At 42.0% G+C, this 23,832-nt stretch overlaps 1 protein-coding gene across 1 annotated transcript in view; it reads right to left on the reverse strand.

Moving 5' to 3' along the window:
• The window catches only part of PAPPA (pappalysin 1), a 1,503,354-nt gene that overhangs the window by 251,355 nt on the left and 1,228,167 nt on the right, over positions 1-23,832 (reverse strand). The window lies entirely within an intron of this gene.

Below are 23,832 nucleotides of genomic sequence, written 5' to 3' on the forward strand. Positions count from 1 at the left end.
AGAACAGCAATATGATCTTAACTACTCCGGCTAAAATCATAGCAAAACTCTGGTAGATTCTTCTTCAAACTCTGCCAGAGAGGTAATAACACACTCCGGTGCTATTTTAAAATAACAAACTTTTGATTGAAGATATAAAACTAAGTATAATCACCATAGTCCTCTCACACATCCTATCTAGTCGTTGGGTGCAAGAGAATGACTGGGAGTGACGTAGAGGGGAGGAGCTATATGCAGCTCTGCTGGGTGAATCCTCTTGCACTTCCTGTTGGGGAGGAGTAATATCCCAGAAGTAATGATGACCCGTGGACTGATCACACTTAACAGAAGAAATAAAAAACAAATTACAGATCTTTAAACTAATTACACCTAATCTAAGATCCCTATCAAAATACCCCCCCCAAAAAAAATAAAAAAATAATAATAATAAAAAACCCTAGCCTAAACTAAACTAAACTTAAAGGCCTTTTGCGGGGCATTGCCCCAAAGAGATCAGCTCTTTTACCTGTAAATAAAAAATACAAACAACCCCCAACAGTAAAACCCACCACCCACACAACCAACCCCCCAAATAAAAGCCTAACTAAAAACCCAAGCTCCCCATTGCCCTGAAAAGGGCATTTGGGTGGGCATTGACCTTAAAAGGGCATTTAGCTCTATTGCTGCCCAAAGCCTTAACCTAAAAATAAAACCCACCCAATACACTCTTAAAAAAATCCTAACACTAACCCCTGAAGATTCACTTACTGGGAGAAGTCTTCATCCAAGCGGCAAGATGTCCTCAACAAAGCCGGCAGAAGTGGTCCTCCAGACGGGCAGAAGTGGTCCTCCAGACGGGCAGAAGTCTTCATCCAGACAGCATCTTCTATCTTCAAGACATCTGGTGCGGAGCATCCTCTTCAATGGACAGCTTCTTCTGAATGAATGTACCTTTAAGTGACGTCATCCAAGATGGCATCCCTTAGATTCCGATTGGCAGATAGAATTCTATCAGCCAATTGGATTTAAGGTAGAAAAATCCTATTGGCTGATCCAATCAGCCAATAAGATTGAGCTTGCATTCTATTGGCTGATTGGAACAGCCAATAGAATGCCAGCTTAATCCTATTGGCTGATTGCATCGGAAGGATGGAGATAGAAGATGCCGTCTGGACGAAGACTTCTGCCCGTCTGGAGGACCACTTCTGCTGGCTTCGTTGAGGACATCTTGCCGCTTGGATGATTACTTATCCAGGTAAGTGAATCTTCAGGGGTTAGTGTTAGGATTTTTTAAGGGTGTATTGGGTGGGTTTTATTTTTAGATTAGGGCTTTGGGCAGCAATAGAGCTAAATGCCCATCCAAATGCCCTTTTCAGGGCAATGGGAAGCTTAGGTTTTTTTAGTTAGGCTTTTATTTGGGGGGTTGGTTGTGTGGGGTGGTGGGTTTTACTGTTGGAGGGTTGTTTGTATTTTTTTTTATTTTCAGGTAAAAAAGCTGATTTCTTTGGGGCAATGCCCCACAAAAGGCCCCTTTAAGGGCTATTGATAGTTTAGTTTAGGCTACAGGGTTTTATTATTTTTTTTTGGGGGGGGGCTTTTTTATTTTTATAGGGCTCTTAGATTAGGTGTAATTAGTTTAAATATCTTGTAATTTGTTTTTTTTAATTTCTGTAATTTAGTGGGGTTTTTTAATTTAGCTAATTAAATTTAATTTATTTAATTTAGGTAAGTTATTTAATTGTATTGTAGTGTTAGGTGTTAGTGTAACTTAGGTTAGGTTTTATTTTACAGGTACTTTTGTATTTATTTTAGCTAGGTAGTTATTAAATAGTTAATACCTATTTAGTAACTATTCTACCTAGTTAAATAAATACAAACTTGCCTGTAAAATAAAAATAAACCCTAAGCTAGATACAATGTAACTATTAGTTATATTTTAGCTAGCTTGGGGTTTATTTTATAGGTAAGTATTTAGTTTTAAATAGGGATAATTTAGGGAATGATAGTAATTTGTATTTAGATTTATTTAAATTATATTTAAGTTAGGGGTGTTAGGGTTAGACTTAGGTTTAAAGGGATAATAAATTTAGAATAGTGGTGGCGACGTTAGGGATTGCAGATTAGGGGTTAATAAATGTAGGTAGGTGGCGGCAATGTTGGAGGCAGCAGATTAGGGGTTAATAAATATAATCTAGGTGGCGACAATGTCCGGAGCGGAAGATTAGGGGTTAATAAATATAATGTAGGTGGCGGCAATGCTGGGGGCAGCAGATTAGGGGTTAATAATATTTAACTAGTGTTTGTGATGCGGGAGTGCAGCGGTTTAGGGGTTAATATGTTTATTCTAGTGGTGGCAATGTCGGGTGCGGCACATTAGGGGTTAATCATTTTATTTTAGTGTTTGTGATGCGGGAGGGCCTCAGTTTAGGGGTTAATAGGTAGTTTATGGGTATTAGTGTACTTTTTAGCACTTCAGTTATGAGTTTTATGCTACAGCTTTGTAGTCTAAAACTCATAACTACTGACTTTAGAATGTGTTAGGAATCTTGGAGGCAGAGGATGTACCGCTCACTTTTTGGCCTCCCAGGACAAACTCGTAATACCGGCGCTATGCATGTCCCATTGAAAAAAGACTTTACAAAATTTACGTAAGTTGATTTGTGTTAAGACCAAAGAAGTGTGCGGTGCCCCTAAACCTGCAAGACTCGTAATACCAGCGGATGTTAAAAAGCAGCGTTAGAACCTGTTAACGCTGCTTTTTAAGCTTACCACAAAACTCGTAATCTAGACGACAATTACTACAAAATTTATAACTACAAGTTTATTGAAAAATAAAAAAAAACAAAAACAAATTATGCTTACCAGATAATTTCCTTTCCTTCTGTACATGGAGAGTCCACAGCTGCATTCCTTACTTGTGGGAAATACTGAACCTGGCCACCAGGAGGAGGCAAATACACCCCAACCAAAGGCTTAAATACCTCCCCCACTTCCCTCATCCCCCAATCATTCTGCCGAGGGAACAAGGAACAGTAGGAGAAATATCCGGGTGAAAAAGGTGCCAGAAGAATAAATTCAAATTTAGGGCTGCCCATTGGAGAACACGGGCGGGAGCTGTGGACTCTTCCTGTACAGAAGGAAAGAAAATAATCTGGTAAGCATAATTTATATTTCCCTTCTTAATACATGGAGAGTGCACAGCTGCATTCCATTTTTTTTTTTTAGGAATTATACCCAAGCTCCAGAGGACACTGAATGCTAACGGGAGGGTAAAAAAGAGAGGCAGACCCTAATCTGAGGGCACCACAGCCTGCAAAACATTTTTTCCCTGAAGGCTGCTTCAGCAGAAGCAAAAAAAAACATCAAACTTGTAAAATTTGGAAAAAATATGTAAGAAGGACCAGATAGCTGCCTTACAAATCTGATCCATAGAGGCCTCATTCTTGAAGGCCCAAGAGGAAGCCACTGCTCTCGTAGAATGAGCCGTAATCCTCTGAGGAGGTTTAAAGGGACAGTCTAGGCTAAAATAAACTTTCATGATTCAGATAGCGCATGTAATTTTAAACAATTTTCCAATTTACTTTTATCACCAATTTTGCTTTGTTCTCTTGGTATTCTTAGTTGAAAGCTTAACCTAGGAGGTTCATATGCTAATTTCTTAGACCTTGAAGACCACCTCTTTTCAGAATGCATTTTAACAGTTTTTCACCACTAGAGGGTGTTAGTTCACGTATTTCATACAGATAACACTGTGCTTGTGCACGTGAAGTTATCTGGGAACAGGCACTGATTGGCTAAACTGCAAGTCTGTCAAAAGAACTGAAATAAAGGGGCACTTTGCAGAGGCTTAGATACAAGATAATCACAGAGGTTAAAAGTATATTAATATAACTGTGTTGGTTATGCAAAACTGGGGCATGGGTAATAAAGGGATTATCTATCTTTTAAAACAATTAAAATCCTGGTGTAGACTGTCCCTTTAAGACCCACTGACTCATATGCTAAGCAGGTGATACTCCTCAACCAAACAGATAAGGACCCCTACGCTTCCCAGAATAGATAATAAACAGAGAAGAAGTATGTCTAAATTCCTTTGTAGCCTGAAGAAAGAATTTTAAGGCACAAACCACATCCAGATTATACAGTAAATGTTCTTTTGATGAAGAAGGATTAGGACATAAGGAATGAACCACAATTACTAAATCGATGTTGCGATTTGACACAACCTTAGAAAGAAATCCTAACTTAGTTAATAGAACAGCCTTATCAGCATGGAACACCAGATAAGTTGGGTCACATTGCAAGGCAGCAATTTCAGAGACTCTGTGCGCAGAAGCAATAGCTAGTAGAAAAAGAACCTTCAAGACAACAACTTAATGTCAACCTCATGCATAGGCTTAAACGGAGCCTGTTGCAAACTTTAAGAACGCAATTTAAACTCCAAGGAGGAACATTAGATCTCAACACCGGCCTGATCCTAGTCAGAACCTTAACAAAAGACTGTACAACCGGAAGCTCAGCGAGCCTCTTGTACAGTAAAACAGACAGGGCCGAAATTTGTCCCTTCAAGGAACTAGCGGAGAGGCCCTTCTCCAGTCCACCCTGGAGAAAAGAAAGAATCCTGGCAACCTTTAATTTGTGCCAGGACAAACCACGCTCTTTACACCAGAATAAGTAGGTCCTCCACACCTTATGATAGATGCAACAAGTAACCGGCTTACAAGCTTGAATGAGAGTATCAATAACACTATCATAAAACTCTCTCTTGGTTATGACTAAGCATTCAATCTCCACGCAGTCAGCTTCAGAGAATCTAGATCTTGGTGAAGAAAGGGGCCTTGTTTCAGCAGATCCCTGCGACAAGGTAACCTCCAAGGAGGAGATGATGACATCCCCACTAGATCTGCGAACCATATCCTTAACGGCCACGATGGAGCAATCAGTATCGCTGACGCCTGCTCATGTATTATTTGAGCCACCACTCGAGAAAGGAGTGGAAATGGCAGGAAAATAAAAATTAGATTGAACCTCCAAGGCACCACTAATGCATCTATTAGCTCCGCCTGAGGATTCCTGGACCTTGACCCATATCTGTGTAGCTTGGTATTGAGACAGGACACCATGAGATCTATCTGGTGTTCCCCACTTGTTGCATATCTCCGTTAACACTTAGGGATGGAGAAAACATTTCCCCGGATGAAAGGATTGTCTGCCGAGAAAATCTGCTTCCCACATGTCCACACCCGGAATGTAGATCGCTGACAGCGAACAGTTGTGGGTCTCCGCCCACTCCAGAATCCAAGATACTTCCCTCATTCCTAGGAAGCTTCTCGTTCCCCCCTGATGGTTGATGTAAGCCACCGAGGTTATATTGTCTGATTGGAATCAGATAAATAGGGACAAACCCAGTAGGAGCCAAGCCTTCAGAGCATTGAATATTGCCCAAAGGTCTAGAATGTTGACCGGGAAGGAGCTCTTCTTCTGCGTCCACAAACCCTGTGCCTTATTGGCGCCCCAAACAGTTCCCCATCCTGACAGACTTGCGTCCGTAGTCACAGTCACCCAGGATGGTCTTAAAAAGGATGTCCGATCCGGACAGAGCCACCAAGAGAGCAATTCTCTCGACGGGTTAGAGAAATCTGTTGAGACAGATCCAATTGATCACCGTTCCACTGCCTCAGCATGAAAAGTCGCCTGAGGTGGAACCTGGCAAAGAGAACAATGTCCATGCTGGACACCATGAGACCAATCACCTCCATACACTGAGCCACAGACGGCCTTAAGGAAGTCTGGAGGGCAAGACATGTTGAAGCTAGCTAGCAACTTCTCTGTTATTATCATGTCTATGGAGTCTATTATCGTGCCCACTGCCTAGGAATTCCACTCTGGTGCTTGGAATAAGATAACTATTTTCTATATTAATCTTCCCTCTGTGGGATCGAAAAAGACAGAGAGATTTTGAATGGTCTTCTGCCAGACGAAACAATGGTGCTTGTACCAGAATATTGTCCAAGTAGGGAGCTACTGCTACACCCCTAGACACTTCATAAAATTTCTTGAAGCTGTAGTGAAGTGAAGTGCTGGTCCAGGAACGCAAATCTGAGGAACTGGAAGTGTTCCCTGTGGATTGGAAGGTGAAGGAATACCTACTTCAGATCTATAGTGCTCATAAACTGCCCTTTCTGAATTAAAGGAAGGATGGACCGTATTGTTCTCATCTTGACGAGGGGACATTTAAAAATTAGTTTAAGCACTTTAGGTCCAGAACTGGACGGAAAGTTCCCTCCTTATTTGGGACTACGTTATTCTATCAGCCAATCGGAATTAAGGTAGGAAAAAAAATGATTGGTTGATTTAATCAGCCAAGGCATTCTATTGGCTGATCCAATCAGCCAATCGTATTGAACTTCAATCCGATTGGCTGATTAAATCAACCAATCAGATTTTCCCTATCTTAATTCCGATTGGCTGATAGAATCCTATCAGCCAATCGGAATTCGAGGGACGCCATCTTGGATGACGTCATTTAAAGGAACCGTCATTCCTCGTTAGTCGTCGTGCTGGATGGATGCTCCGCACCGGATGTCTTCAAGATGGAGTCGCTCCTTGTCGGATGGATGAAGATAGAAGATGCCGCTTGGATGAAGCCTTCTCCCGGTCCGGGTGTCCTCTTCTGCCCGGATAAGATGAAGACTTCTGCTGGTCTGGATGTCCTCTTCTGCCCCATTGGATGAAGACTTCTGGATGGATCAGATGACCACTTGTGCCCGGCTGGGTGAAGATGGCTCAAGGTAGGGTGATCTTCAATGGGGTAGTGTTAGGTTTTTTTAAGGGGGTATTGGGTGGGTTTTAGAGTAGTGGTGTGTGGGTGGTGCGTTTTTAATGTTTGGGGGAGGTATTGTATTCTTTTTTTACAGGTAAAAGAGCTGATTACTTTGGGGCAATGCCCCGCAAAAGGCCCTTTTAAGGGCTATTTGTAATTTAGTATAGGGTAGGATATTTTATTATTTTGGGGGGCTTTTTTATTTTATTATGGAGCTTAGATTAGGAGTAATTAGTTAAAACCTCTTGTAAATTATTTTTTTTTTCTGTAATTTAGTGTTTTTTGTTTTTTTTTTCATAATTTAGTTTATTGAATTTAATTGTAATTAATTGTAGGTAGTTTAGGTAATTTATTTAATGATAGTGTAGTGTTAGGTGTAATTGTAACTTAGGTTAGGATTTATTTTACAGGTAATTTTGCACTTATTTTAGCTAGGTAGTTATGCAATAGTTAATAACTATTTCATAACTATTGTACCTAGTTAAAATAAATACAAAGTTGCCTGTAAAATAAATATAAATCCTAAACTAGCTACAAGTGTAACTATTAGTTATATTGTAGCTAGCTTAGGGTTTATTTTATCGGTAAGTATTTAGTTTTAAATAGGAATAATTTATTTAATTTTAGTAAATTTATTTAGATGTATTTAAATTATATTTAAATTAGGGGGTGTTAGGGTTAGACTTAGGTTTAGGGGTTAATAACTTTATTATAGTGGCGGCGACAGATTAGGGGTTAATACATTTAATATAGTTGCAGCGACAGGGGGGGATTAGGGGTTAATAACTATAATGTAGGTGGTGGCAATGTTGGGGGCAGCCGATTAGGGGTTTATAACTATAATGTAGGTGGCGGCGGTGTCCGGAGCAGCAGATTAGGGGTTAATAATATTATGCAGGTGGCGACAATGTCATTGGCGGCAGATTAGGGGTTAATAAGTGTAAGATTAGGGGTATTTAGACTCAGGGTTCATGTTAGGGTGTTAGGTGCATACATATTTTTTATTTTCCCATAAGAAACAATGGGGCTGCGTTAGGAGCTGAACGCTGCTTTTTTGCAGGTGTTTGTTTTTTTTTTCACCCGGCTCAGCCCCATTGTTTCCTATGGGGAAATTGTGCACAAGCACATTTTAGCTGCTTACCGCTAACGTAAGCAACGCTGGTATTGAGGTGAGATGTGGAGCTAAATTCTGCTCAACGCTCACCTTTTTGCGGCTAACGCCAGGTTTAAAAACCAGCGTTGGCTTAAGGGAGCGGTAGAAAAAACATAATTTATGCTTACCTGATAAATTCCTTTCTCCTGTAGTGTAGTCAGTCCACGGGTCATCCATTACTTATGGGATATTAACTCCTCCCTAACAGGAAGTGCAAGAGGATCACCCAAGCAGAGCTGCTATATAGCTCCTCCCCTCTACGTCATACCCAGTCATTCGACCGAAAACCAAACGAGAAAGGAGAAACTATAGGGTGCAGTGGTGACTGGAGTATAATTTAAAATTTAGACCTGCCATAAAAAACAGGGCGGGCCGTGGACTGACTACACTACAGGAGAAAGGATTTTATCAGGTAAGCATAAATTATGTTTTCTCCTGTTAAGTGTAGTCAGTCCACGGGTCATCCATTACTTATGGGATACCAATACCAAAGCTAAAAGTACACGGATGACGGGAGGGACAGGCAGGATCTTTACACGGAAGGAACCACTGCCTGAAGAACCTTTCTCCCAAAAACAGCCTCAGAAGAAGCAAAAGTGTCAAATTTGTAAAATTTGGAAAAAGTATGAAGAGAAGACCAAGTTGCAGCCTTGCAAATCTGTTCAACAGAGGCCTCATTCTTAAAGGCCCACGTGGAAGCCACAGCTCTAGTGGAATGAGCTGTAATTCTTTCAGGAGGCTGCTGTCCAGCAGTCTCATAGGCTAAACGTATTATGCTACGAAGCCAGAAAGAGAGGGAGGTAGCAGAAGCTTTCTGACCTCTCCTCTGTCCAGAATAAAAGACAAACAGGGAAGAAGTTTGGCGAAAATCTTTAGTTGCCTGTAAAACAGAATTTATGTTTACCTGATAAATTACTTTCTCCAACGGTGTGTCCGGTCCACGGCGTCATCCTTACTTGTGGGATATTCTCTTCCCCAACAGGAAATGGCAAAGAGCCCAGCAAAGCTGGTCACATGATCCCTCCTAGGCTCCGCCTACCCCAGTCATTCGACCGACGTTAAGGAGGAATATTTGCATAGGAGAAACCATATGATACCGTGGTGACTGTAGTTAAAGAAAATAAAATATCAGACCTGATTAAAAAACCAGGGCGGGCCGTGGACCGGACACACCGTTGGAGAAAGTAATTTATCAGGTAAACATAAATTCTGTTTTCTCCAACATAGGTGTGTCCGGTCCACGGCGTCATCCTTACTTGTGGGAACCAATACCAAAGCTTTAGGACACGGATGAAGGGAGGGAGCAAATCAGGTCACCTAAATGGAAGGCACCACGGCTTGCAAAACCTTTCTCCCAAAAATAGCCTCAGAAGAAGCAAAAATATCAAACTTGTAAAATTTGGTAAAAGAGTGCAGTGAAGACCAAGTCGCTGCCCTACATATCTGATCAACAGAAGCCTCGTTCTTGAAGGCCCATGTGGAAGCCACAGCCCTAGTGGAATGAGCTGTGATTCTTTCAGGAGGCTGCCGTCCGGCAGTCTCGTAAGCCAATCTGATGATGCTTTGAATCCAAAAAGAGAGAGAGGTAGAAGTTGCTTTTTGACCTCTCCTTTTACCAGAATACACAACAAATAAGGAAGATGTTTGTCTAAAATCCTTTGTAGCATCTAAATAGAATTTTAGAGCGCGAACAACATCCAAATTGTGCAACAAACGTTCCTTCTTCGAAACTGGTTTCGGACACAGAGAAGGCACGACTATCTCCTGGTTAATGTTTTTGTTAGAAACAACTTTTGGAAGAAAACCAGGTTTAGTACGTAAAACCACCTTATCTGCATGGAACACCAGATAAGGAGGAGAACACTGCAGAGCAGATAATTCTGAAACTCTTCTAGCAGAAGAAATTGCAACGGAATGTAAGGGTTCAAACGGAACCCCCTGAAGAACTGAAAGAACTAAGTTGAGACTCCAAGGAGGAGTCAAATGTTTGTAGACAGGCTTGATTCTAACCAGAGCCTGAACAAAGGCTTGAACATCTGGCACAGCTGCCAGCTTTTTGTGAAGTAACACAGACAAGGCAGAAATCTGTCCCATCAAGGAACTTGCAGATAATCCTTTTTTCAATCCTTCTCGAAGGAAGGATAGAATCTTAGGAATCTTAACCTTGTCCCAAGGGAATCCTTTAGATTCACACCAACAGATATATTTTTTCCAAATTTAGTGGTAAATGTTTCTAGTTACAGGCTTTCTGGCCTGAACAAGAGTATCAATAACAGAATCTGAGAACCCTCGCTTTGATAAGATCAAGCGTTCAATCTCCAAGCAGTCAGCTGGAGTGGGACCAGATTCGGATGTTCGAACGGACCTTGAACAAGAAGGTCTCGTCTCAAAGGTAGCTTCCATGGTGGAGCCGATGACATATTCACCAGATCTGCATACCAAGTCCTGCGTGGCCACGCAGGAGCTATCAAGATCACCGACGCCCTCTCCTGATTGATCCTGGCTACCAGCCTGGGGATGAGAGGAAACGGCGGGAATACATAAGCTAGTTTGAAGGTCCAAGGTGCTACTAGTGCATCTACTAGAGTCGCCTTGGGATCCCTGGATCTGGACCCGTAGCAAGGAACCTTGAAGTTCTGACGAGAGGCCATCAGATCTATGTCTGGAATGCCCCACAGTTGAGTGATTTGGGCAAAGATTTCCGGATGGAGTTCCCACTCCCCCGGATGCAATGTCTGACGACTCAGAAAATCCGCTTCCCAATTTTCCACTCCTGGGATGTGGATTGCAGACAGGTGGCAGGAGCGAGTCTCCGCCCATTGAATGATTTTGGTCACTACTTCCATCGCCAGGGAACTCCTTGTTCCCCCCTGATGGTAAATGTACGCAACAGTCGTCATGTTGTCTGATTGAAACCGTATGAACTTGGCCCTCGCTAGCTGAGGCCAAGCCTTGAGAGCACTGAATATCGCTCTCAGTTCCTATTTATCGGTAGAAGAGATTCTTCCCGAGACCAAAGACCCTGAGCTTTCAGGGATCCCCAGACCGCGCCCCAGCCCATCAGACTGGCGTTGGTCGTGACAATGACCCACTCTGGTCTACGGGAGGTCACCCCTTGTGACAAGTTGTCCAGGGACAGCCACCAACGGAGTGAGTCTCTGTATAGTCCCCATTCCACAGACTGAGCATACACAGTTGTAATGGTCTTAGATGAATGCGCACAAAAGGAACTATGTCCATTGCCGCTACCATCAAACCTATCACTTCCATGCACTGCGCTATGGAAGGAAGAGGAACGGAATGAAGTATCCGACAAGAGTTTAGAAGTTTTGTTTTTCTGGTCTCTGCCAGAAAAAACCTCATTTCTAAGGAGTCTATTATCATTCCCAAGAAGGGAACTCTTGTCGACGGAGATAGAGAACTCTTTTCCACGTTCACTTTCCTCCGTGAATCTGAGAAAGGCCAGGACTATGTCCGTGTGAGCCTTTGCTTGAGGAAGGGACGACGCTTGAATCAGAATGTCGTCCAAGTAAGGTACTACAGCAATGCCCCTTGGTCTTAGCACCGCCAGAAGGGACCCTAGTACCTTTGTGAAAATCCTTGGAGCAGTGGCTAATCCGAAAGGAAGCGCCACGAACTGGTAATGCTTGTCCAGGAATGCGAACCTTAGGAACCGATGATGTTCCTTGTGGATAGGAATATGTAGATACGCATCCTTTAAATCCACCGTGGTCAAGAATTGACCTTCCTGGATGGAAGGATTGTTCGAATGGTTTCCATTTTGGACGATGGAACCTTGAGAAACTTGTTTAGGATCTTGAGATCTAAGATTGGTCTGAACGTTCCCTCTTTTTTGGGAACTACGAACAGATTGGGGTAGAACCCCATCCCTTGTTCTTTTAATGGAACAGGATGAATCACCTCCAGAAGATAACCTTGGGAGACTATTTCTAGCGCCCAAGGATCCAGAACATCTCTTGCCCAAGCCTGAGTGAAGAGAGAGAGTCTGCCCCCCACCAAATCCGGTCCCGGATCGGGGGCCCGCATCTCATGCTGTCTTGGGAGCAGTGGCAGGTTTCTTGGCCTGCTTTCCTTTGTTCCAGCCTTGCATTCTCCAGGCTGGATTGGCCTGAGAAGTATTACCCTCCTGCTTAGAGGACGTAGCACTTGGGGCTGGTCCGTTTCTGCGAAAGGGACGAAAATTAGGTTTATTTTTGGCCTTGAAAGACCTATCCTGAGGAAGGGCGTGGCCCTTGCCCCCAGTGATATCAGAGATAATCTCTTTCAAGTCAGGGCCAAACAGTGTTTTCCCCTTGAAAGGAATGTCAAGCAATTTGTTCTTGGAAGACGCATCCGCTGACCAAGATTTTAACCAAAGCGCTCTGCGCGCCACAATAGCAAACCCAGAATTTTTCGCCGCTAACCTAGCCAATTGCAAGGTGGCGTCTAGGGTGAAAGAATTAGCCAATTTAAGAGCACGAATTCTGTCCATAATCTCCTCATAAGAAGAAGAATTACTAATAATCGCCTTTTCTAGCTCATCGAGCCAGAAACACGCGGCTGTAGTGACAGGGACAATGCATGCAATTGGTTGTAGAAGGTAACCTTGCTGAACAAACATCTTTTTTAGCAAACCTTCTAATTTTTTATCCATAGGATCTTGGAAAGTACAACTATCTTCTATGGGTATAGTGGTGCGCTTGTTTAGAGTAGAAACCGCCCCCTCGACCTTGGGGACTGTCTGCCATAAGTTCTTTCTGGGGTCGACTATAGGAAACAATTTTCTTTAAATATGGGGGGAGGTACGAAAGGTATACCGGGCCTGTCCCATTCTTTATTAACAATGTACGCCACCCGCTTGGGTATAGGAAAAGCTTCGGGGGGCCCCGGGGCCTCTAGGAACTTGTCCATTTTACATAGTGTTTCTGGAATGACCAGATAATCACAATCATCCAAATTGGATAACACCTCCTTAAGCAGAGCGCGGAGATGTTCCAACTTAAATTTAAAAGTAATCACATCAGGTTCAGCTTGTTGAGAAATTTTTCCTGAATCTGAAATTTCTTCCTCAGACAAAACCTCCCTGGCTCCCTCAGACTGGTGTAGGGGCCCTTCAGAAACAAAATCATCAGCGTTCTCATGCTCTTCAGTATTTTCTAAAACAGAGCAGTCGCGCTTTCGCTGATAAGTGGGCATATTGGCTAAAATGTTTTTGATAGAATTATCCATTACAGCCGTTAATTGTTGCATAGTAAGGAGTATTGGCGCGCTAGATGTACTAGGGGCCTCCTGTATGGGCAAGACTGGTGTAGACGAAGGAGGGGATGATGCAGTACCATGCTTACTCCCCTCACTTGAGGAATCATCTTGGGCATCATTTTTTCTAAAATTTTTATGACATAAATCACATCTATTTAAATGAGAAGGAACCTTGGCTTCCCCACAGTCAGAACACAATCTATCTGGTAGTTCAGACATGTTAAACAGGCATAAACTTGATAACAAAGCACAAAAAACGTTTTAAAATAAAACCGTTACTGTCACTTTAAATTTTAAACTGAACACACTTTATTACTGCAATTGCGAAAAAGTATGAAGGAATTGTCCAAAATTCACCAAAATTTCACCACAGTGTCTTAAAGCCTTAAAAGTATTGCACACCAAATTTGGAAGCTTTAACCCTTAAAATAACGGAACCGGAGCCGTTTTTATATTTAACCCCTTTACAGTCCCTGGAATCTGCTTTGCTGAGACCCAACCAAGCCCAAAAGGGAATACGATACCAAATAATGCCTTCAGAAAGACTTTTCTATGTATCAGAGCTCCACACACATGCAGCTGCATGTCATGCTGTTCTCAAAAACAAGTGCGCCATACCGGCGCGAAAATGAGGCTCTGACTATGATTAGGGAAAGCCCCTATAGAATAAGGTGTCTAAAACAGTGCCTGCCGATATTATTTTACAAAAAATACCCAGATTAAATGATTCCTCAAGGCTAAATATGTGTAAATATGATCGATTTAGCCCAGAAAATGTCTACAGTCTTAATAAGCCCTTGTGAAGCCCTTATTTACTATCTGAATAAAAATGGCTTACCGGATCCCATAGGGAAAATGACAGCTTCCAGCATTACATCGTCTTGTTAGAATGTGTCATACCTCAAGCAGCAAAAGACTGCTCACTGTTCCCCCAACTGAAGTTAATTCCTCTCAACAGTCCTGTGTGGAACAGCCATGGATTTTAGTAACGGTTGCTAAAATCATTTTCCTCATACAAACAGAAATCTTCATCTCTTTTCTGTTTCAGAGTAAATAGTACATACCAGCACTATTTTAAAATAACAAACTCTTGATTGAATAATAAAAACTACAGTTAAACACTAAAAAACTCTAAGCCATCTCCGTGGAGATGTTGCCTGTACAACGGCAAAGAGAATGACTGGGGTAGGCGGAGCCTAGGAGGGATCATGTGACCAGCTTTGCTGGGCTCTTTGCCATTTCCTGTTGGGGAAGAGAATATCCCACAAGTAAGGATGACGCCGTGGACCGGACACACCTATGTTGGAGAAATAAAATTTTAGGGCACGGACTACGTCCAGATTGTGTAGAAGTCGTTCCTTCTTTGAAGAAGGGTTAGGACACAATGAAGGAACAACAATCTCTTGATTGATATTCCTATTAGTGACTACCTTAGGTAAGAACCCAGGTTTAGTACGCAGAACTACCTTGTCTGAATGAAAAATCAGATAAGGAGAATCACAATGTAAGGCCGATAACTCAGAGACTCTTCGAGCCGAGGAAATAGCCATTAAAAACAGAACTTTCCAAGATAACAACTTGATATCAATGGAATGAAGGGGTTCAAACGGAACACCCTGTAAAACGTTAAGAACTAAGTTTAAGCTCCACGGTGGAGCAACAGTCTTAAACACAGGCTTAATCCTGGCCAAAGCCTGACAAAAGGCCTGAACGTCTGGAACTTCTGACAGACGTTTGTGCAAAAGGATTGACAGAGCTGAGATCTGTCCCTTTAAAGAACTAGCAGATAAACCCTTTTCTAAACCTTCTTGTAGAAAAGACAATATCCTAGGAATCCTAACCTTACTCCATGAGTAACTCTTGGATTCGCACCAATGTAAGTATTTACGCCATATTTTATGGTAAATTTTCCTGGTAACAGGTTTCCTAGCCTGTATTAAGGTATCGATTACTGACTCCGAAAATCCACGCTTTGATAAAATCAAGCGTTCAATCTCCATGCAGTCAGCTTCAGAGAAATTAGATTTTGATGTTTGAAAGGACCCTGAATTAGAAGGTCCTGTCTCAGAGGCAGAGACCATGGTGGACAGGACGACATGTCCACTAGATCTGCATACCAGGTCCTGCGTGGCCACGCAGGCGCTATTAGAATCACTGATGCTCTCTCCTGTTTGATCCTTGCAATCAATCGAGGAAGCATCGGGAAGGGTGGAAACACATAAGCCATCTTGAAGTTCCAAGGTGCTGTCAGAGCATCTATCAGAACCGCTCCCGGGTCCCTGGACCTGGACCCGTAACAAGGAAGCTTGGCGTTCTGGCGAGACGCCATGAGATCCATATCTGGTTTGCCCCAATGCCGAAGTATTTGGGCAAAAACCTCCGGATGAAGTTCCCACTCCCCCGGATGAAAAGTCTGGCGACTTAGGAAATCCGCCTCCCAGTTCTCCACGCCTGGGATGTGGATCGCTGATAGGTGGCAAGAGTGAGACTCTGCCCAGAGAATTATCTTTGAGACTTCCATCATCGCTAGGGAACTCCTTGTCCCTCCTTGATGGTTGATGTAAGCCACAGTCGTGATGTTGTCCGACTGGAATCTGATGAACCTCAGAGATGCTAGCTGAGGCCAAGCTAGAAGGGCATTGAAAACTGCTCTTAATTCCAGAATGTTTATGGGAAGGAGACTCTCCTCCTGAGTCCATGATCCCTGAGACTTCAGGGAATTCCAGACAGCGCCCCAACCTAGCAGGCTGGCGTCTGTTGTTACAATCGTCCAATCTGGTCTGCTGAAGGGCATCCCCTTGGACAGGTGTGGCCGAGAGAGCCACCATAGAAGAGAATCTCTGGTCTCCTGATCCAGATTCAGCATAGGGGACAAATCTGAGTAATCCCCATTCCACTGACTTAGCATGCACAGCTGCAGTGGTCTGAGATGCAGGCGTGCAAAGGGAACTATGTCCATTGCCGCTACCATTAAACCGATTACCTCCATGCATTGAGCCACTGACGGGTGTGGAATGGAATGAAGGACACGGCAAGCATTTAGGAGTTTTGTTAACCTGTCCTCTGTCAGGTAAATTTTCATTTCTACCGAATCTATAAGAGTCCCTAAGAAGGGAACTCTTGTGAGTGGCAATAGAGAACTCTTTCCTTCGTTCACCTTCCACCCATGTGACCTTAGAAATGCCAGTACTAACTCTGTATGAGACTTGGCAGCTTGGAAACTTGATGCTTGTATCAGAATGTCGTCTAGGTACGGAGCTACCGATATTCCTCTCGGTCTTAGTACCGCCAGAAGAGAACCCAGAACCTTTGTGAAGATTCTTGGAGCAGTAGCTAACCCGAAGGGAAGAGCTACAAACTGGTAATGCCTGTCTAGGAAGGCAAACCTTAGATACCGGTAATGATCTTTGTGAATCGGTATGTGAAGGTACGCATCCTTTAAATACACTGTGGTCATGTACTGACCCTTTTGGATCATGGGTAAGATTGTCTGAATAGTTTCCATTTTGAACGATGGAACTCTTAGGAATTTGTTTAGGATCTTTAAGTCCAAGATTGGTCTGAAGGTTCCTTCTTTCTTGGGAACCACAATCAGATTTGAGTAAAACCCTTGTCCGTGTTCTGACCGCGGAACCGGGTGGATCACTCCCATTAGTAAAAGATCTTGTACACAGCGTAGAAACGCCTCTTTCTTTATCTGGTTTGTTGACAACCTTGAAAGATGAAATCTCCCTTTTGGAGGAGAAGCTTTGAAGTACAGAAGATATCCCTGAGATATGATCTCTAACGCCCAGGGATCCTGGACATCTCTTGCCCAAGCCTGGGCGAAGAGAGAAAGTCTGCCCCCCACTAGATCCGTTTCCGGATCGGGGGCCCTCACTTCATGCTGTCTTAGGGGCAGCAGCAGGTTTTCTGGCCTGCTTGCCCTTGTTCCAGGTCTGGTTAGGTTTCCAGCCCTGTCTGTAGCGAGCAACAGTTCCTTCCTGTTTTGGAGCGGAGGAAGTTGATGCTGCTCCTGCCTTGAAGTTGCGAAAGGCACGAAAATTAGACTGTCTAGCCCTTGGTTTGGCTCTGTCTTGAGGTAGGGCATGTCCCTTACCTCCAGTAATGTCAGCGATAATTTCTTTCAAACCGGGCCCGAATAAGGTCTGCCCCTTGAAAGGTATGTTAAGCAATTTAGATTTAGAAGTCACATCAGCTGACCAGGATTTAAGCCACAGCGCTCTGCGCGCCTGAATGGCGAATCCGGAGTTCTTAGCCGTAAGTTTAGTTAAATGTACTACGGCATCAGAAATAAATGAATTAGCTAGCTTAAGGACTCTAAGCTTGTCCGTAATCTCATCCAATGTAGCTGAGCTAATGGTCTCTTCCAGAGACTCAAACCAGAATGCCGCCGCAGCCGTGACAGGCGCAATGCATGCAAGGGGTTGCAATATAAAACCTTGTTGAACAAACATTTTCTTAAGGTAACCCTCTAACTTTTTATCCATTGGATCTGAAAAAGCACAGCTATCCTCCACCGGGATAGTGGTACGCTTAGCTAAAGTAGAAACTGCTCCCTCCACCTTAGGGACCGTCTGCCATAAGTCCCGTGTGGTGGCGTCTATTGGAAACATTTTTCTAAATATAGGAGGGGGTGAGAAAGGCACACCGGGTCTATCCCACTCCTTGTTAACAATTTCTGTAAGCCTTTTAGGTATAGGAAAAACGTCAGTACACGTCGGTACCGCAAAATATTTATCCAGCCTACATATTTTCTCTGGGATTGCAACCGTGTTACAATCATTCAAAGCCGCTAATACCTCCCCTAGTAACACACGGAGGTTCTCAAGCTTAAATTTAAAATTTGAAATGTCTGAATCCAGTTTATTTGGATCAGATCCGTCACCCACAGAATGAAGCTCTCCGTCTTCATGTTCTGCAAATTGTGACGCAGTATCAGACATGGCCCTAGTATTTTCAGCGCACTCTGTTCTCACTCCAGAGTGGTCGCGTTTACCCCTAAGTTCTGGTAATTTAGATAAAACTTCAGTCATAACATTAGCCATGTCTTGCAAGGTGATTTGTAATGGCCGCCCTGATGTACTTGGCGTCACAATATCACGCACCTCCTGAGCGGGAGATGCAGGTACTGACACGTGAGGAGAGTTAGTCGGCATAACTTCCCCCTCGTTGTCTGGTGAAATTTTCTTTACATGTACAGATTGGCTTTTACTTAAAGTAGCATCAATGCAATTAGTACACAAATTTCTATTGGGCTCCACATTGGCCTTTGAACATATTGCACAAAGAGATTCCTCTGTGTCAGACATGTTTAAACAAACTAGCAATTAAACCAGCAAGCTTGGAAATACTTTTCAAATAAATTTACAAGCAATATAAAAAACGTTACTGTGCCTTTAAGAAGCACACAAAAAAACTGTCACAGTTGAAATAACATGAACCGGATAAGTTATAGAAACCAAATTTTCACATTAAATTTATTAATTTAGCAAAGGATTGCACCCACTAGCAAATGGATGATTAACCCCTTAATACCAAAAAAACAATAAAATATATACGTTTTTATCACAGTCAAAGCACAGTCTCACAGGTCTGCTGTGAGTGATTACCTCCCTCAAAACTAGTTTTGGAGACCCCTGAGCTCTGTAGAGACGTCCTGGATCATGCAGGGAGAACAGGAAGACTTGTGACTGAATTTTTACTGCGCAGTAAAAGCGCCAAATAGGCCCCTCCCACTCATACTACAACAGTGGGGAAGCTCAGTAAACTGATTTTATTCAAAACAAACGACAGCCATGTGGAAAATAATGCCCAAATAAATTTTCACCAAGTACCTCAGAGAAAAAACGATTAACATGCCAGTAAAACGTTTTAAATATAAGTATATGAGATGTTAATAAAAAGCCTGTTGCTAGTCGCTTTCACTGCAGAGAGGCTATAAGTTATATATATACAGTATTTTCTTAGTGAAGTGCCATTCCCCAGAAATACTTCAGTGCAAGCATACACACATATCAGCCTGATACCAGTTACTACTACTGCATTTAAGGCTGTACTTACATTACACCGGTATTAGCAGTATTTTCTCAGTCAATTCCATTCCTTAGAAAATAATATACTGCAACATACCTCCTTGCAGGTGAACCCTGCCCGCTGTCCCCTGTTCTGAAGTTACCTCGCTCCTCAGAATGGCCGAGAACAGCAAATGGATCTTAGTTACGTCTGCTAAGATCATACACAACTCAGGTAGATTCTTCTTCTAATGCTGCCTGAGAAAAAACAACACACTCCGGTGCTGTTTAAAATAACAAACTTTTGATTGAAGAAATAAAAACTAATTTTAATAACCACAGACCTCTCACACATCCTATCTATTAGTTAGGTGCAAGAGAATGACTGGGTATGACGTAGAGGGGAGGAGCTATATAGCAGCTCTGCTTGGGTGATCCTCTTGCACTTCCTGTTAGGGAGGAGTTAATATCCCATAAGTAATGGATGACCCGTGGACTGACTACACTTAACAGGAGAAAAAAAGGAGCGTTAGCACCGCACAGCCTTACCGACAAAACTCGTGATCTAGCCGTATGTTTGTAAAACTGAATTGTGGGTGTGGTGAGGGGTGTATTTATAGACATTTTGAGGTTTGGAAAACTTTGCCCCTCCTGGTAGGATTATATATACCATATGTCACTAGCTCATGGACTCTTGCCAATTACATGAAAGAAAGAGAGTTTCGAAAGTGAGATTCTAGCCCTCCTATTTTGCCATATAAATGATCTCAAAAGAGAATTAAAAATAATATATTTCCCCTTTAAAAGCAATGGGGTATTCTGAAGAATGTAGAGCAATTTAGGAAGGAGAATCATCTTGTATGCTGCTTTACGCCTGGATAAGGAGAGAGGTAGATTGTGCCAATTTTTAAGAATATCTGTGATTTTATTTAAGATTGGAGTGATGTTAAGAGTGTACCAAGCATCAGGGTTAGGAGAAATAGTTATACCCAAATACCTAAAAGAGACTCAAACTACAGTGAAAGGCACATTTATAAAATAATCTTCCGTCTGCTTAATCCAAAGAAGCTCAGATTTTGTAGTATTGACCTTGTACCCCGAGAAGGATCCATGTTTTATAAATGAGAGGAGCTTGGGTATATTTGTATGAGTATCGGCCATGTATATGAGAATGTCATCAGTGTAGAATGTGATCTTTAGCTCCTTCTAACCTATCTTGATTCCCTCAAGTTGCTGCCTAACTAGTATAGCAAGCGGTTCAATAGAAATGTCAAAAAGAAGTGGAGAAAGAGGGCACCCCTGTCTGGTTCCTCTCTGCAAAATTATATTGTGTGACATAAACCCGTTGACCAGCATTCTTGTAGAGGCCTTTCGATACAGATTACCAATAAATTTAATAAAATTTCCCCTCAGACCAAACTGCTCCAAAGAGAATAGGAGGTGATCATAGTGAACCAAATTGAAAGCCTTTTCAGCATCTATGGATATAATTGCCAGGTCAGAGGTACCCCCTCTCCCCGTCTGATCTAGGCCCCTGTTTGTTTTGAAATAATCTATAGTAAGAAGAAGCTCCCTTATTTTAGCAGCTGGATTTCTATTCTTCAAAAAACTGTCTTGGTCTGTATGAATGATAGAAGGGAGGAGAGACTGAAGCCTTTGTGCTAAGATAGAGGTTAACAATTTTAGTCTGTATTCAGAAGGGCAATGGGCCTATAGGATTCCTTCATGACCGGGTCTTTCCCTTGTTTTAATATCAAGGTAGTATAGGAAAAAGCAAAATTAGCTGTAGGCTCATTACCCTCTGTATATAGCTGATTAAATAAAGAAGTTAAATGCGGTGTCAGGATGGGAGATAGCATTTGGACCTAGTGCTTTATTTTGAGGCAGATTATGAATTGCATTAGCCACTTCTGTCTCCGTTATGGGAGAGTGCAAGTCTTCAAGTGAGGCGGGTGTTATTGAAGGGGAAGAGATTTTGCGCCAGAAGTTCTCGCGCTCCTGGATGTTTGAAATTCTAGAATAATATAAGTCAGTATAATACTTAGAGAAAGCTTGCAAAAGTTCCTCAGACATTCTAAGATTTTGACCTTCAACGTATAGGAGAGCAGCAATTTTAATCAACTTTCTAATTTACTCCTACTATCAATTTTTCTTCGTTCTCTTGCTATATTTATTTAAAAAGCAGGAATTTAAAGCTTAGGAGCCAGACAATTTTAGGTTCAGCACCCTGGATAGTGCTTGCTTATTGGTGTCTACATTTAGCAAACCAATAAGCAAGCATAATGCAGGTTCTCAACCAAAAATGGGCCGGCTCTTAAGTTTAACATTCCTGCTTTTTAAATAAAGATAGCAAGAGAACAAAGGGAATGTGATAATAGGCGTAAATTAGAAAGTTGCTTAAAATTGCATGCTCTATCTGAATAATGAAAGATAAAATTTGGGTTTGGTGTCCCTTTAATCCAAGAAGCCAGAGCAACAGAAAACACCTTCTGCCCCTTGCGCTTACATGGAAAAGAACAGAAAGGGACAAAATCTGGCCTTTCAATGCATTGGCAATAAGACCTTCCAGCAACCATCCTGAAAAAACTCAAGAATTCTGGAAATCTTAAAATAATGCCAAAAATAAATATGATCAGAACACTAAAATTAAACGTTTTCCAAACAAGTTTCCTAGCCTGGACAAGAGTATAAATAACAGACTCTCTGAAAAAGAACTATCCATTCAATTTCCAAGCCATTAAGTTAAAAGATTTTAAATCTGGATAGAAAATGAGGCCTAGAAAAAGAAGATTTCTTCTTAGAGGAAGAGGCCAAGGTTGAGAACTGGGAATCTGAACCAGATCTGGAAACCAGATTCTTCAAAGCCATATAGGAGTTATGAGAAACACAGATGCATTCTCTAGCCTGATCTTAATTATTACCCTGGGTAACAAAACCGGATGAAGAAACACATAAGTCAGCTGAAATGACCAAGGCATCCTCAGAGCATCTGTCTCTAGAGCCCTTGGATATCTGAAAATAGAGAAAAACTGAAGAAGCTTGTTGTTCAGTCTGGGAGCCATGAGAACTATCTCTGGCCTTCCCCAAAGACTCAAAATCAGACTAAATATTCTAGAAGAAGAAACCATTACCCTGGTTGTATAGTCTGATAACTGAGGAAATCTGCTTCTCAATTTGTCCACTTCTGAAACATGAACTGCAGATACATGATAATGATGGATCTCTGCCCAATCCAGAATTTTCTTAAATGTCTTCATTGCCAGGGAACTTCTGATTGCCCCTTGATGAAAGATATGTGCCACAGCTGAGAAATTGTGCGACTGAAATTAAAGGAAGGATTCTATCCTAAATTGGGGCCAAAAAGAGAAAAGACTTATGAATTGCTCAGAGCTCTAAAATATTTATAGGCAACTTAGCCTCCAAAGATGCCCAAACTCACTGAACAGAGCAAGAACCCCATTCAGCAACCTGGCCGGACAGACTTGCACAGAAATAATAAACAAAACAAAAAAGACAAAAGAGCTCTAAGGGAATGAGTATACAATACCCCCTCCCGGGATTACAGCTATAGCTGCAAGTGCCCAAACAAATGTCAATTTAAAAATGTCCAAAAAACTGTCAAAATGAGCACACATGCACACACCGATGCACCCCTATGCACACACCTGTGCACCCTCACGCTCTGATGTGCACACCCTTGAAAATGCAGTTAAGAAAAACAAAAAAGGTACTAAAATTACTTTAACTTAAATAAATTATTGTTTAGAAAAAAATCAAATAGCTTATACACAGGAGGTTACCCAATATAGAGCCCCTTATATATGAGATACAAATGAATCTGATCCCAGGCTATATACAGATACGTTATACAAATGCAAGGTATAGGATTAAAAATTAGAGTTAAAAAAAAAAAAAACACTTAGCTTAAACACTATTCTACTATGCATATCATCAGGAAAAAAACCAATCCTTTACTGAAATCATATCAGCAGAGAATATACTAAAGGAGTTAACTGTAGGCCCAAAAGGAGGAGGCAAAATACAAGTCTGTGCTACATCCTTGGGAGGACAGTGACTTACATTTTCATTGGAAATAATAAAAATGACACACACCAAACTCCTTAAACTTCCCTCTTGGCAAACACTGCATTCTGAGGGGAAACAGGCCTTAACTCAAGTCTGAGAACCCCTCTCTAAGAAGAAATCATCAGCACATCACCATTCTTGACCTAACTCTAGTGGAGGCAACAATAAGGCTAACTACCATAGAGGTGGGAGGAGATATATGGAGCTTTTGGGTTTGAAAATCTTTGCCTCCTCTTAGTGGTAGGGAAGGTAATTTGCAGTTGTAATGGATTGTGGACTCTTACTACCTTTATGAAAGAAATATTAGTGCTAAGCCCATTTCCATTTTTAGTAGTTTCTCTTAAAGGGACATGAAACCCAACAGTTTTCTTTCATGAATAAGATAGAACATTTTAAAACAACTTTCCAATAAATTCTAATATCAATTTTGCCTCATTCTCTAGGTATCCTTTGTTTAGGGAACAACAATGCACTATTGGGAACTAGCTGAAAATGTCTGGAGAGCCAATAGGCATATA

The sequence above is a fragment of the Bombina bombina genome, chromosome 12, assembly GCF_027579735.1.
Source record: "Bombina bombina isolate aBomBom1 chromosome 12, aBomBom1.pri, whole genome shotgun sequence".
In the NCBI taxonomy this organism is placed as follows: Eukaryota; Metazoa; Chordata; class Amphibia; order Anura; family Bombinatoridae; genus Bombina; species Bombina bombina.